Source organism: Tamandua tetradactyla, chromosome 21, assembly GCF_023851605.1.
Source record: "Tamandua tetradactyla isolate mTamTet1 chromosome 21, mTamTet1.pri, whole genome shotgun sequence".
Taxonomy (NCBI): Eukaryota; Metazoa; Chordata; class Mammalia; order Pilosa; family Myrmecophagidae; genus Tamandua; species Tamandua tetradactyla.
Genome location: NC_135347.1, coordinates 35,103,834 through 35,117,632, shown reverse-complemented (window position 1 = coordinate 35,117,632; position 13,799 = coordinate 35,103,834). Strand labels below are relative to the sequence as shown.

Genomic DNA, 13,799 nt, shown 5'->3' with positions numbered 1-13,799 from the left:
TGCCCTGATGCCTTGATTTGGGCATTTTCTAGGCCTCAAAACTATAAGCTAATGAATTCTCATTGTTCAAGCTGAACCATTTCATGGTATTTAGCTTTAAGCAGCTGAGGTAACTAAAACAACTCCTTTAGAAAACAATTTGTCACTGTCTTATAAAGGAAGCATAATACTACACAACTCAGCATTCCCATTACATAGTTTACCCAAGAGAAATGATAACAAGCATCTATACAAAGACATGTATGTGAATTTTTATAACCACATGATTCTTAATAGCCTCAAATAAAATAATCCAATTATCCAACTGGTATTGGGTAATCAAATTGTGTTACAACCATACTGTGGAATACTATTTATCAGTAAAAATGGCACAAAATATTGAAACACCAAAACAACATTGATGAATCTCAAAAACCTTATGCTAAGTGAAAGAAGTCAAACATGAAAGTATATTCTATATGATTCCATTAATATAAAGTTCTAGAAAAGGTAAAACTATTATGGCAGAAAGTAGATCAACAATTGTCTGTGGCCGGGTGTGTCTGGTAAGGGTATCTGTGGTAGTTAGATTCAGTTGTCAACTTGGCCAAGTGATGGTACCTAGTTCTGTTGCTGTGGACATGAGCCAATGGTACGTGAACCTCATCTGTTGCTAATTACATCTGCAGTCGGCTAGGAGGCGTGCCTGCTGCAATGAATGTCGTTTGACTTAATTAGCTGGTGTTTAAATGAGAGAACGAAATGTAGCACAGCCCAAGCAGCTCAGCATACCTCATCTCAGCATACCTTATCTCAGCACTCACAGCTCAGGCCTTTGGAGATGCAGAAAGGAATCACCCCAGGGAAAGTTGTTGGAACCTCGAGGCCTGGAGAGAAGGCCAGCAGAGATCACCCTGAGCCTTCCCATGTAAGAAAGAACCTCAGATGAAAGTTAGCTGCCTTTCCTCTGAAGAACTAACAAAATAAATCCCCTTTTATGAAAAGCCAATCTGTTTCTGGTGTGTTGCAGTCTGGCAGCTAGCAAACTAGAACAGTATCAAAGGAAATTTTTTATGTGGTAGAAATAGTCTACTACTTCATTGGAGGTAATGCTTACGTGACATACATACTTGTGAAAAATTATGAAAATTCACATTATAAAGCAGTGAATTTTGTTCTATCCTAAATATAATGCAATAGGAATGTAAATTGTATATACAATTTGAGATTGCAATTGATATTTAAAAATATGAACAACAAAAAATATGAACCAAATAATGAAGGAAAAACATAATTCTATGTGCATACAAAGACTTTATCAAGAAATTAAAAATATACTCTACAGAATAGAAGAAAATATTTGGAAACCCTATATTCTAATAAGGGTTTAGTATCCAGAATACATAAAGAACTCCTTCAATTCAACAGCAAAAAGACAATCCACCCAATTCTTCAATAGACATTTCTCCAAATTATTATATCTATGGCCAATAAGCACCTGAAAAAATGCTCAGGATGATTGGCCATTAGGGAAGTGCAAATCAATACAACAGTTAGATACCATTTTACACCCACTGGAATGGATACCATTTAGAAATAACAGGTAATGACAAGTGTTGGAGAAATAGGAACATTCATCCATTGTTAGTAGGAATGTAAAAGGCTGCTACTATGTGGAACCAGTCTAGTGGTTTCTCAAAAAGTTAAGTATAGAGCTATATGACCTGTCAATCCCATTTCTAGGTATATACCCAAAATAATTGAAAGCAGGGAATTGAACAGGTATTTGCACACTGATATTCATGGTGGCATTATTCACAATTGCCAAAAGATAGACGCAACCAAGTGTACATCAACCAATGAATGGATAAACAAAGTATGGTATATACATACAATGGAATATTATTCAATTATAAAAAGGAATGAAGTTCTGATCTATGCTACATGGAATGAATCTTGAAGCCAACATGTTGAGTGAAATTAGCCAGACATAGAAAGATCAAATATTGTCTGATCTCACTTATATGAAAAAATTAGAATTTCAACAGATTTAATTCCTTCTTATGGTCTCAGGTCATTAGCAGAAGGGATGATTCTTGTATTCCCATCTACTGATCCAGAAGGCAGAGGGCCCAGTTCACACTTTTAAAACAAGGGAGCTTAGGAAATAGATATATTAAATCCCTCCGGGGATTAGAATTTGCTCTGCAAAGTGCTCATCCCTTTCTATTCTAGACACATTCTATATCCTAAGCATGACTAGATCTTGGCAATGAGAGTACTACATACCCCTGGCTACAGTAAGAAGCAATAAGGCAGAGTGGGAAAAAACCTTGTCTCTGGAGATTGATGGTATCATGGATGAATGACTTTATCACAGCTCCGGATCTTTTGAACCACTGCTCTGTTTTAATGGTACCCTATGTTGAGAATTTTACCTTCTCAAGGTAGCATAAAAACAAAAAGCTACATTTCCCAGACTCTCCTATAGCCAGTGTCTAGATATGTGACCTAAGTGACATGAGTCTGATCCACTGAAGGAAGACTTTGACTCAGAAGTGAGCTATGGCAGGAAACAGTCTGGCCACAAGGCATCAATTTGCTGGTCCTGGTCTTGATGGTAGAGGCCAACTTTTTTTAGTATCAGTAGTGGGAGCAACTTCTTGAATTAGCCTGTTCTTGAATGTGATACTGAAAGTCTTTACTAGAACCTTAACCTAGAGCTTTCTTTTCTAGCCCTCCTAATGATTCTTTAAATATCTACATTCCCCAATACATTCCTTATTTCTTAAACTAGTTAGAATGGAAGTTTTTATGGGCTGTTGAGAACCATGGCAGAATCACACCGCCTAGGATTAAGTCCTGACTAACTGGCTTTGTGACTATGGGAAAATTATTTAACCTTTCTGTAACTTAGTGTCCTCATCTATGAAAGTGGGGAATATTGATATTGCCACCTATGCTGTTATTTTTTAGGGTTTAAGTAGTGGTCTAAGATACAATAATCAGAGCCAATTAGCCCTAAGACTTTTACTGAAATTATTGGAATAGAAAAGCTTGTTCTTTCCTCTGGGGTTCCTAAATTGGCAAGTGTAAGCCTAGAATTTCTGGATGCTGCTTTGCCATTTATGGTAAGGGCCTCTTGAAATGAAGTCAACATAGAGGAAAGCCTGATCAAAAGATGGAGAGATACTGATTACTTATGGTATTCTTTGAATTCCTGGATCCAGTCATACTTGAAGCACCTCTGATCTTTTCTGTTTCATGAGTAAATAACTTTTCTTTTTGGCTTAAATTAGTAAGTTGTGTTACTTGCAACTGAAAGAATCTTTACTAAGACAATGCCTCAAAACTGGCAGACCCAGTTTTAAACTCCAGTTTTCAGACCCAACTCAATTATTTCTCCTATGATAACTGGGGAGTTGACCTCATCCTCCTTTGTGCCATCCTTTAATAGTGACAATCATTTTAACTGTGTTGATCATTTTATAATAGTTTCTTTGGAGACATTGTTCTATAAGCTTATATGTAAAAAATTATCAGCACTGAGAAAATTATGATTATATATTATTATATAATTATATAATCATAATTTTAATATATATTAATATATGACTATATATTATATAATATATAATAATATTATATATTAGAGCTCTCTGAGACATAATTACCACTGATCCTAGTGGAGATGTCTATTATTATACTGTATTCTACTTGTTTGTAATATGAGCCTCTCATACTACAGTAATGATTCTCAGATCTCACTGTATGTAATAAGCAACTTAGCACTTAAGAGCTCTACCCATGGAAATTTTGGGGGGGCTGGAGTGGGGCCCAGGAATCTGCATTTTATAAATCTTCAGGGGATTCAAGATGAAGGCGGTCCATAAACCTCACTTTTATAAACATTGGACTAAACATGAGCTCCTTATATACATTTCATCCTTATTTGTCTATTCATCAATGTTAGCACAATGCCTGGCATGTGGTAGATAGTAAATATTTGCTTAATGGCTAAATTTGTTCATTGCATGATAAATAGTAAAGGAAAGAATTATTAAAAACAATGACACTTTACATATTCCTGATATCCCAAAATTTCAAAATGCTTTGGAACCAAAGAAGAAAATTGACAGTGTTTTTCCATTCAGTGACTCCACAATTCTCAAAGGTTCAAACTTCTAATTCAGTGGGCTTTCCACTGAAGCCAGGATCCAGTTTCCATGTATGGTCAAACATAAGGCACCACATACTGATTTGTGATCTACATATATATCAGGAGAAATTGTACCCATATGTCTGACATGTTTATCACTAAATAAGTTGTCTTTTTTTTCAGAGTTTTAGTGCTTGAGTTCTGGCAGGACTTGCCCTCACACTGCTCTTCTGTCCCCTCTCTGTGACACTATCTCTTGTGTCAGGAGCTTAAGTTTTAGAAAAACATCATTTATGAAATACTACCTTCTAATTGATAATGTGACAATAAGAATCATGGGGCTCCAAATGAAAGCCCAGTTATTTCTCCAACTTCTATTCTTGTTCTGCTTGAGTTTGAGTAGTGAAGTTTGATAACACTGAGCCGACAGCAGGTGAACACTGTTTAACAGGAGAAGAGAGAGATGAGAAACAAAGATCCGAAATTCAAAGTACCCAAAATTAATCTACCCACCCACTGGTCCTGGTAAGGAGGGCTTGTACTGTTCATTTCCAACTGTGAAAATGTATGGTTTTTGTATGGTACATGCCTTTTGTATGGTTAAATGACACCTCTTTCAGTCAGACTTGTTGACTTCCACCTAGTAAGATCTTGCCATCCTCTTAACTTCTAGTTTATAGTTAGTCCTTTGAATTATCTATCTCTTCTGCAAAAATGTCAGCACTCTCAGACTGAATAAGAACTCTATAAAAATGTGATTGAGTTCTGTGAAAGGGGCCTTGTCTTCATGCTGTGAATGGCAGGACTAGGACAAATATATTAGAATGTAATATGAGTTTCTGTGTGAGTTTTTGGGAGGAGAAGGGCAGTAATAAACTTAAAGATAAGGAGAGTAGAGGGTCTCTGAAAATTGGAGATACAGCCGTATGATGAAATACTAAATGACCATTAAGAGAATGATCCTCTCAGAGGGTAAATAGGGAGATGTTTCATTTACTTGTCTTTCTTTAAACAACTTTATTGAGGTATATTTTAAATATTATAAAATTCACCCATTTCAAGTATATAATTCAATGAAGTTTTAGTAACTTCACCAAGTGGTGCAACCATTACTATAAATCAGTTTTAGAATGTGTTCATCTTCCTAATAAGATCCCTCATGTCCATTTAAAATTATACCTACTCCAAGGCACAGGCAACTACTAATCTACTTTATACCTGTACATTTGACTTTTATATGCATTTAATATAAGTGGAATCATATAATACGTGGTCTCTTGTCTCTGGCTTCTTCCATTTTTGTAATGTTTTTGAGGTTCTTCCATGATGTCGTTTGTGTCAATATTTCCTTTTTATTGCTGAATAATATTCCACTGTATCGATATACCACTATATCAATATATTCCACTATACCGATAATGAACTGGAATATTCATTTACCAGTTAATTGACACTCAAGTTGTTTCTAGGTAGGGCTATTATGAATAATGCTGCTATGAACATTTGTGTACTACCTTGGTATGGATATATGTTTTCATTTCTCTTGTGTAGATACCTAGGAGTAGAATTGTTGGGTCATTTGGTAGTTTTATATTTAACTTTTTAAGACATTGTCAAAATTTTCTTTTTGTAGGTATCAATTTTTTTTTTTACAAGAATAGCATGTATATAAAAAGCAATAAATTTCCAAACACATCAAAACAATTAGTTGCAGAACAGTTTTCAGAGTTTGGCTACAATTCCACAATTTAAAGTTTTTACTTCTAGTTGCTCTAAGATACTGGAGACTAAAATAAATATCAATATAATGATTCAGCAATCATACAAGTTTGTTAAACCCTACCTTCTCTGTATAACTCCACCATCTCCTTTGATTTTTCTCCCGCTCTTTAGAGGTATTTGGGCTATGCTCATTCTAACTTCTTCATGTTAGAAGAGGTTGTTGATGATATGGGATAGGGGGATGGAACTAGTTGATGTTCTAGAGGGGCAGGCCCCTTTACATTTCAGAAGTTATCTGGTACAGGGACCCATCTGGAGGTTGTAGGTTTCTGGAAAGTTACATTAGTGCGTGGAACCTTTGTAGAATCTTATATAATGCCCTAGGTGTTCTTTAGGATTGGCAGGAATGGTTTTGGTTGGGGTTTGGCAAGTTATGATAAGTAGCAATGTCTAACTGAAGCTTGCGTGAGAGTGACCTCCAGAGTAGCCTCTTGATTTTATTTGAACGCTTTCAGCCACTGATACTTTACTTGTTATACTTCTCTTCCCCCTTTTGTTCAAGATGGCATTGTTGGTCCCATGGTGGGCCAGGCTCATCCCTGGGAGTCAAATCTCACACTGCCAGGGAGACTTTCACCCCTGGGTGTCATGTCCCATGTAGAGGAGAGGGCAATGGTTTCACTTGAAGAGTTGGACTTAGAGAGGACACTGCCAAAGTTTTTAAAAGTGGCTGCACCATTTTATAGTCCCACTAGTAATGTATGAGGGTTCCCATTTCTTCATGTCCTCACCAATGTTTGTTATTATTGGATTTATTATAGTCATTCTTGTGGCTGGGAAATGGTATCTCATTATTATTTTAATATGCATTTTCCAAATGACTAAAGATGTTGAACATATTTTCATGTCTTCATTAGCCATTTGTATGTCTTCTTTAGTGAAATGTCTGTTCATATCTGTTTTAATTTGTAAGCTGTCAGAATGCAATATGCCAAAAACAATGACTTTTAAAAAGGGGATTTATTAAATTGTAGGTTTGCAGTTCTAAGGTCATGAAAATGTCCAAAATAAGGCATCCAGGTGAAGATACCTCGAGTCAAGAAAAGCTTATGGGTCCAGAACAACTCTGTCAGCTGGAAAGGCATATAGCAATGTCTGCTAGCTTTCTCTTATCATTTCATAATGCTTCCCTGGGGGTGTTTCCCTCCTGCGTCTCTGAAGATCTGTGGCTGTATGGGCTCTGTTGGCACTGAGCTCTTTCCAAAATGGTTCCTTCTTAAAGGGCTCCAGTAAGCACCCACTTTGAACCGGTGGAGACACATCTCCATAGAAACCATCTAATCAAAAGTTATCACCCATAATTTGGTGGGTCACATCTCCATAGAAATAATAAAAAATCCCACCTGGAAATATTGAATGAGGATTAAAGAGTCTGACTTTTCTGGGGTACTTGACAGTTTCAAACAAGCACAATATCCTTTGCCCATTTTTTTTCTCTTAACTTTTTTTTTAATGTATATTATAACATATATACAAAGCAAAGAAATAAAAAAGTAATAGTTTTTCAAAGCACTCTTCAACAAGTGGTTACAGGACAGATCACAGAGTTTGTAATGGGTTATGCTATGATCCTCTCATATTTTTCCTTCTAGCTACTCCAGAATATAAGAGGCTAGAGGGCTTAAATACTTTTTTTATCATCACAATCGACTTTTCTTCTTCTTTTTTTTGTGAAAAATAACATATATACAAAATCTATAAAGCACAGCACCACAATTAGTTGTAGAACATATTTCGGACTTTGACATGGGTTACGATTTTAGATTTTTACTTCTAGCTACTCTAAAATACTGGAGACTAAAAAGGATATCAATTTAATGGTTCAGCATTCATATTGATTAAGACCTATCTTCTCTGTAAACAAACTTGAGTATAAGGGCTGACTAGCCCAGGGTCTTTCCCAGCTCCTGACAATTAAGGCCTTCTGACCAACAAATTCTCAAGATCCATACGGGATGGAAGAGGTACAGTTCCTAGAGGATGCTATGCAGACACAAACAACAAATGTCTATAACATTTGGTAAGGAGTTGTTAAATACTTTTAAGTGAAGGAAGCACTGGCTCTCATTTGCCACAGAAATGCAAAGCTACTATTAATATCACATTTATCTATCTATCTATATCTCTTTATTGATTTATTTGATATTCTGTATGGCAGGATCATGTCATTCTTTTTCCATGTGAGTATCCTGTTATTGCAGCACCATTTGTTGAGCTTTTTGTTTGTTTGTTTGTTTGTTTTTTGGGGAAGTGCACGGACCAGGAATCGAATCGAGGCCTCCTGCATGGCAGGTGAGAATTCTACCCATGAACTACCATTGCACCCCCTATTTATTTTTTAAGCCATCTCTGAAACCATCTCAGATATTCTAGGACTTTAACTTATTCTCTCTTAATTTTTTATGACAATATAATGGCTTTTCACTGAATTGGTATTCATTCCCTTAATATTAATTTTCAGATTACTTTTATTAAGTTTTTGAAAATATCACTTTGATTGCACAGACTATGTGTATTGAACATGAATAATTCAGAAAAAAATCACTACTATCCTAGTTGAAAGATCATTTAAATAGTAGTTCCTCTTTGATAGCTTGAATGTGTTGATGACATTTGGTTTCTTAGAAGTAAAAATTACTTTTGGATGGAATTTGTCTAAAATCCTTGCTGAACACTAGAAAACAATTTTTAAGTGAACACAGTCATCTTCATTTGTGTTTTTAGCTTCAGGCAAACCACATTTTCTTTGTATAGAACATTTTTAATTTTTATATCTTGACCCTGATAAACTTTCTGAGGATAATTTTAAAACACATATGAAGGAAAAAATTAAATTCAGGTGTTTTATATAGCAATGCCAAATGTGGAGATCTTTTTTTTCATGTTCGTAAATTAGGACAGCTCCAGATTTTTAAATAGAATATGGAGGAGGGGTGGCATACATACAGAACAAACCAACATTTTAAAATAGCACATTAGAATTCTTTGCATATCAAAGACAGTAATAAAATGTAAGTTGATTTTGGCTTTAAAAAACATTCAGAATGTTGGCTGGTTGTGTCAATGTGCCATGTCCAAGAGCTTTATAGACTCTGCCACAAGTTGAAAAAAGAAAGGTGCCTTGTTATATTGTTAAATCTTTCTGGACCATGTCTGCTGTATGTACATTATAAACAGAATTCTGTATATATGGCTAATTTTAACAAGAGCATATCTTGTTCCTTCAATATACTGGTCTTAAAATTAGAAGCATTAGGGGAGATAATGACTTGTTCCTGGGAAATGCACACTAAAATATTTAGTGGCAAAGGGCATAATGTCTCCAACTTACTCTTAAATGCTTTAGCAGAACAACAAGAATAACATAATATTCTATTGCATAAATGCTCCATAATTTATTTAATCAGTAACCAGTCCTGTGGAGATAATTATACATGAATGTAGATGAGAAAACGGATTACTTTAACTGGGTTTTGTTCAAGTAGCTTTATTATTTGGCTTGTAATGCTATACATTCCAAAGTTTTAGCTCATATTCCAAAGTCAACATACATGCCATTAGAGTTAATGATTGAGTTGACTATGTACTAAAACATGACCTCAAAGGACTTCTGGTAAAATTTAGGAGTGGGGTCATTAGCAGATGAGAGATTTCAACAAAATTTTAGAAGACAGGAAGTAGAGAGGATGCTAGAACTTAAGAGTGCAGAGGGGATGCTTTTAAGAAGTGACTGATTAATTCGACCAAACTCCAGAAGGTTTCAGGATTTAGCAGCATCATGTGTAGGGAATGGGGAAGTCAGAAAATAGGTGACTCATTGAAAGTATGTTTAAGGGATTGCTGGACACCAGATAATCTTCCAATGCTGTATAGTCAATATATTTTCCTTTTCTGTAGGATAAAGAAAGTTTATTCTTTAGAGGGGGAGGGATAAAATGCAATACATAAAACAGAGAGGGATCAAGTAAAAGTCTGTATATTGAATAGTATGACATCCTCTCCCTGGTCCTGTCTGAGCCCTGCACAGCTATATGGAAGGAAATGGAAAGATTCTTTTAGAAAAATTTAATGTCTCATGATAAAATCTATACGTACTCTGATATCGCTTACCACCTCAGAAATATCTCCATGACCCCTGTCACCCTCAGTGAAACCTATCAACTGATCTCCCCCAATCCTGACACAGAACTTTATTGCTTCAGTATTAAATATGGATAGCTTGAGATCATCAGACCTTTGACAAGAGCCACCAAACAAACACATATGACAACAATAAAAATCCATGCAAAGATGATCTCAAAGGAATAAGGAAATTCAGGGTATAGATGAAAACTCTAAGCTTTCATTATTGTAATCAGAGATGAAATGATATTGAGTCTATGAAATAAGAAAAGTGTGCTATGAAAAAGGAGCAATAAGTAGCTCATAGATATTAAAAATATGGTAGCTAAATAAAAATAAGTAGAAAATTTGAAGATAATCTGAAAGTAGAACAAAAATTCAGAGATGGAAAAGAGGAAAAAATATAAAATTAGAACAATTCGAGTAATAGTAGCTCGTTAGAAAAGAATAATAGGAGCTCACAAGAAAAGAGAACTGAAAACATTGAAAGGGACTAATTTATTAAATAAATAATATGTAAACATTTTCCAGAACTGAGGAACATATGTCTCCAGATTGAAAGGGCCCAATCAGTTCCCAGCACAATGAATTTGAAAAGAGACCTGCGCAAAGTGAGGGGTCATAAAATTTCAGCACTCCAGGATTAAAGAGAAATCCTGAAAGCTTCCAGAGAGACCAGTTCACATACATACAGGTATAGGAATGGCATATGTCATCTGAGTAGAAATATTGGATGGTGGAAAACAATAGAGCATTACCACCAGAATTCCAAGAAAAAACGGCTTTCGATCTAAAATGCTATGCTCAGCCAATTATTAATCAATCACTTGTGAAAATAAAGACAGTTTTAGGCAAGCGAAGTTTAAAGAAATTAGCTCCCCTGTATCTTTTCTTAGGAAGCCACTGGAAGATTTATTCCAACAAAGTGAAGGCACAAACCAAGAAACAGGAAGCCCTAGGACCCAAGTAACAGGGGCTCCAAAATAGGCAGTTGGTAAAGGAAGTCTCAGCTTTGCATTAAGCCCACAGAGCCACCGGTTGCAGACAGGAGCAAGGAGGTGGAAGCTCCAGAATGGAAGTAGGAGGAAGAAATGAAATTGATGTGGTATTAAGAAAAAGTCTCTTAAAAATGTGTGTAATTGGAGAAACAAGTAAAATGAAACAAAGAGTACAAGATAATGCGTATTATATTTTGTATTACATATGGTAAAATAAAATTTAAATGTTGAACATTAAAATGTACAGAAAATAAAATCTATTAATTTCCAAAACAAAAATAAGCTATTAAAAATAGAGAATCGGGGTGCACGGGTAGTTTAGTGGTTAGAATGCCCGCCTTTCATGTGGGAGACTCGGGTTCAATTCCTGGACCATGCACCTTCCCCCCCCAAAATAGAGAATCACTTCATTGTTAATAAATGTAATATATGCATGTCTTTGTTTTTTGAATTATTCTATATTACCAATGTCAGCTAATTCTTTTTCACAAAAACCTAAGCTAAGAGCAGATCTTCCTAGAAGTTTCATAGGACTGTTAGAGGCTGGGAGGAAGGGGGAGCTATTTGTCAATGAGGGCATATGGCTGCCCTATATTGCCAAAATGTTGTACTATCTGTTGTTGTGTGTTATTGCTCCCCTGTTCCTCTTCATTAGTTTGGCTAAATGGTGGTCCAGAGTTATACGGATTAGATGATTTATCTGCTGATCCAGTGGTAGAGTGGGGCTTAGAAATCCAGACTTCTGATGCCGAGGCAGAGGTGTAACTTTGTCCCGGGGCACCATAGATATGTTGTGTCAACTGTTGCTGTCATCAGAATAGGTACTAAACTTAAAAGGGCAAAATCCAGGACAGGGGAACTGAACTTGAGGCAAAACCATGGTGAGCGTACAATGCTTGGATTTGGCACTCCAGCATATATTAAGATATGTTTACTTATTATCTGTATATTTTTAATCCTTTTCAGTATTTTAAGAGCTAGACATTGAAGGAAATTCCTTTCATACCCTGTTTTCATGCTGTAGTTCCAGCAAATGAAAATGACAGCTCTGCAATGGCTAAATATCTAAGCCTTAAAAACATACTTTAAAAGCTCTAATTGGCATAATAACCTGTAATTTTCTTTTCTTTTTTGGCATTACCCCATTTTATATCTTGTACTTCCAGTTTCCCTCAATCACATAATTATCAGATATTCTCGTGGATTTTAAAAGGTGGTTTTGATGCCATATTCTTCAATTAATTGACCAGTTTGCGTCCATTAAATGTAATCACTTTGCTTGGACTTCCTGCCTGTGGGACATAGTTTAGTTTAGTGGTGCCCTTTGAGGTTTTTTTTCCTGACTTGTTGACTTTAATACCAGTTCCTGGTTGAAAGAGAAATCTTGGAGGAGGTACAAATAATGTGCTTCTCATTGTATGTGCAGATAAGCTTTCCTGAGAATATGCTATTTCTGGGTACAGGACCAGTTCTATTATCTTCGGTTCTGATGATTTTCACTGTGTGGATAGTGGATAAATACACTTCATTCCTTTGACCATTCTCTTGACTTTTGAACATGGTTAGAGCACTTCTTCAGGTTCTTTCCAACTTCTCTAGTGTTTGAATTTGATGTAATTAAGGTAGAGCAATTATGAAACTTTAACTAGTATTGAGCATATGGAGGTGATAGTCTACTTCTTTTAAAACTAACACCCATCATTTAGCATACTTTAAAACATTATTTTTGGAAACAATATTCTTATGTTTGTAAGCTCCTTATTTATCCTATCATTTGGCACTGCCCAGCATTTTTTTTGTCAACACCCTGGATGAGTGCTATAGTGCAAATATGTCATCTCTCCCTTATCTGACATTCATTCCCCTATAATCTGGTTATAAGGCAGTGTTTTCCTTGGGAACTCACCTTTTCCAGCTTTCACTCCCCAGTCTGTGTGGTTGAAGGGGGACTTACCCCATCCATTGTTCCAGGGGTGAGTATGTTATTCAGACCAGGATAATTAGAGAAATACACTTATCTTACCTCACCATGCCTAATCGATTCCCAGATAGAATGGGACCCAATTTAGGTCAGTGAAAGATAGGCCCAAATCTTTTGTTATTATCTTTGGGATGGAGAAGCTCAAGCGCTAGTAGAGTCACTCAGCTGTGAGAATGTGAATCCTGATGATGAAACCCATACAGAGGAAAATAGTGCTGAGAGATAGACAGGTGGAGAATCCACATGATATTATTTGATAGCCTAGATCCAGGCATATCTGAACCTTGCTTGGGTTTTTCATCATGTGAGTCAAAAAATCTATTCTTTGGCTTAGGTCAGTTTAAGTTGGGTCTTTATTAATTACAACTGATAAGAGTCATAATACAATATAATTACCAAATTCACAGACATTAAGAAGCATGAAGAGATAGAGAATATAGTAGATGACAGAATCAAAATCTAAACAAGAGGTAGCAAATATTAAGGCTAGAAACAACTAATAAGACAAATTGTGGTGATAAATGTAAAGATCTGCACTTGATCTAAAACATTGACAGGGCAAATGAAGATGAAGCTGACATGGCTAAATAGATGCCCATATGAAAAAGCCTTAGTAATGTTATTGAACATTGCTCAGTCACAATTTGTTCAATGAGATTGCCAACAATATATTGTATTCCATTCCATTATTCTGTTTGCCTATCCTTCTGCCCACCAACAGTGTCTTGATTACTATAGTTATATTGTGAATCTCAAAATCAGATAATGCAACTCTACC

At 35.7% G+C, this 13,799-nt stretch overlaps 1 protein-coding gene and 1 long non-coding RNA gene across 8 annotated transcripts in view; both read left to right on the top strand.

Moving 5' to 3' along the window:
- LOC143665564 (uncharacterized) overlaps positions 1-13,799 on the top strand; it is a 398,448-nt gene that overhangs the window by 32,890 nt on the left and 351,759 nt on the right. The window lies entirely within an intron of this gene.
- The window catches only part of LOC143665565 (uncharacterized), a 302,502-nt gene that overhangs the window by 31,570 nt on the left and 257,133 nt on the right, over positions 1-13,799 (top strand). The gene's annotated exons all lie outside the window — the stretch shown is intronic.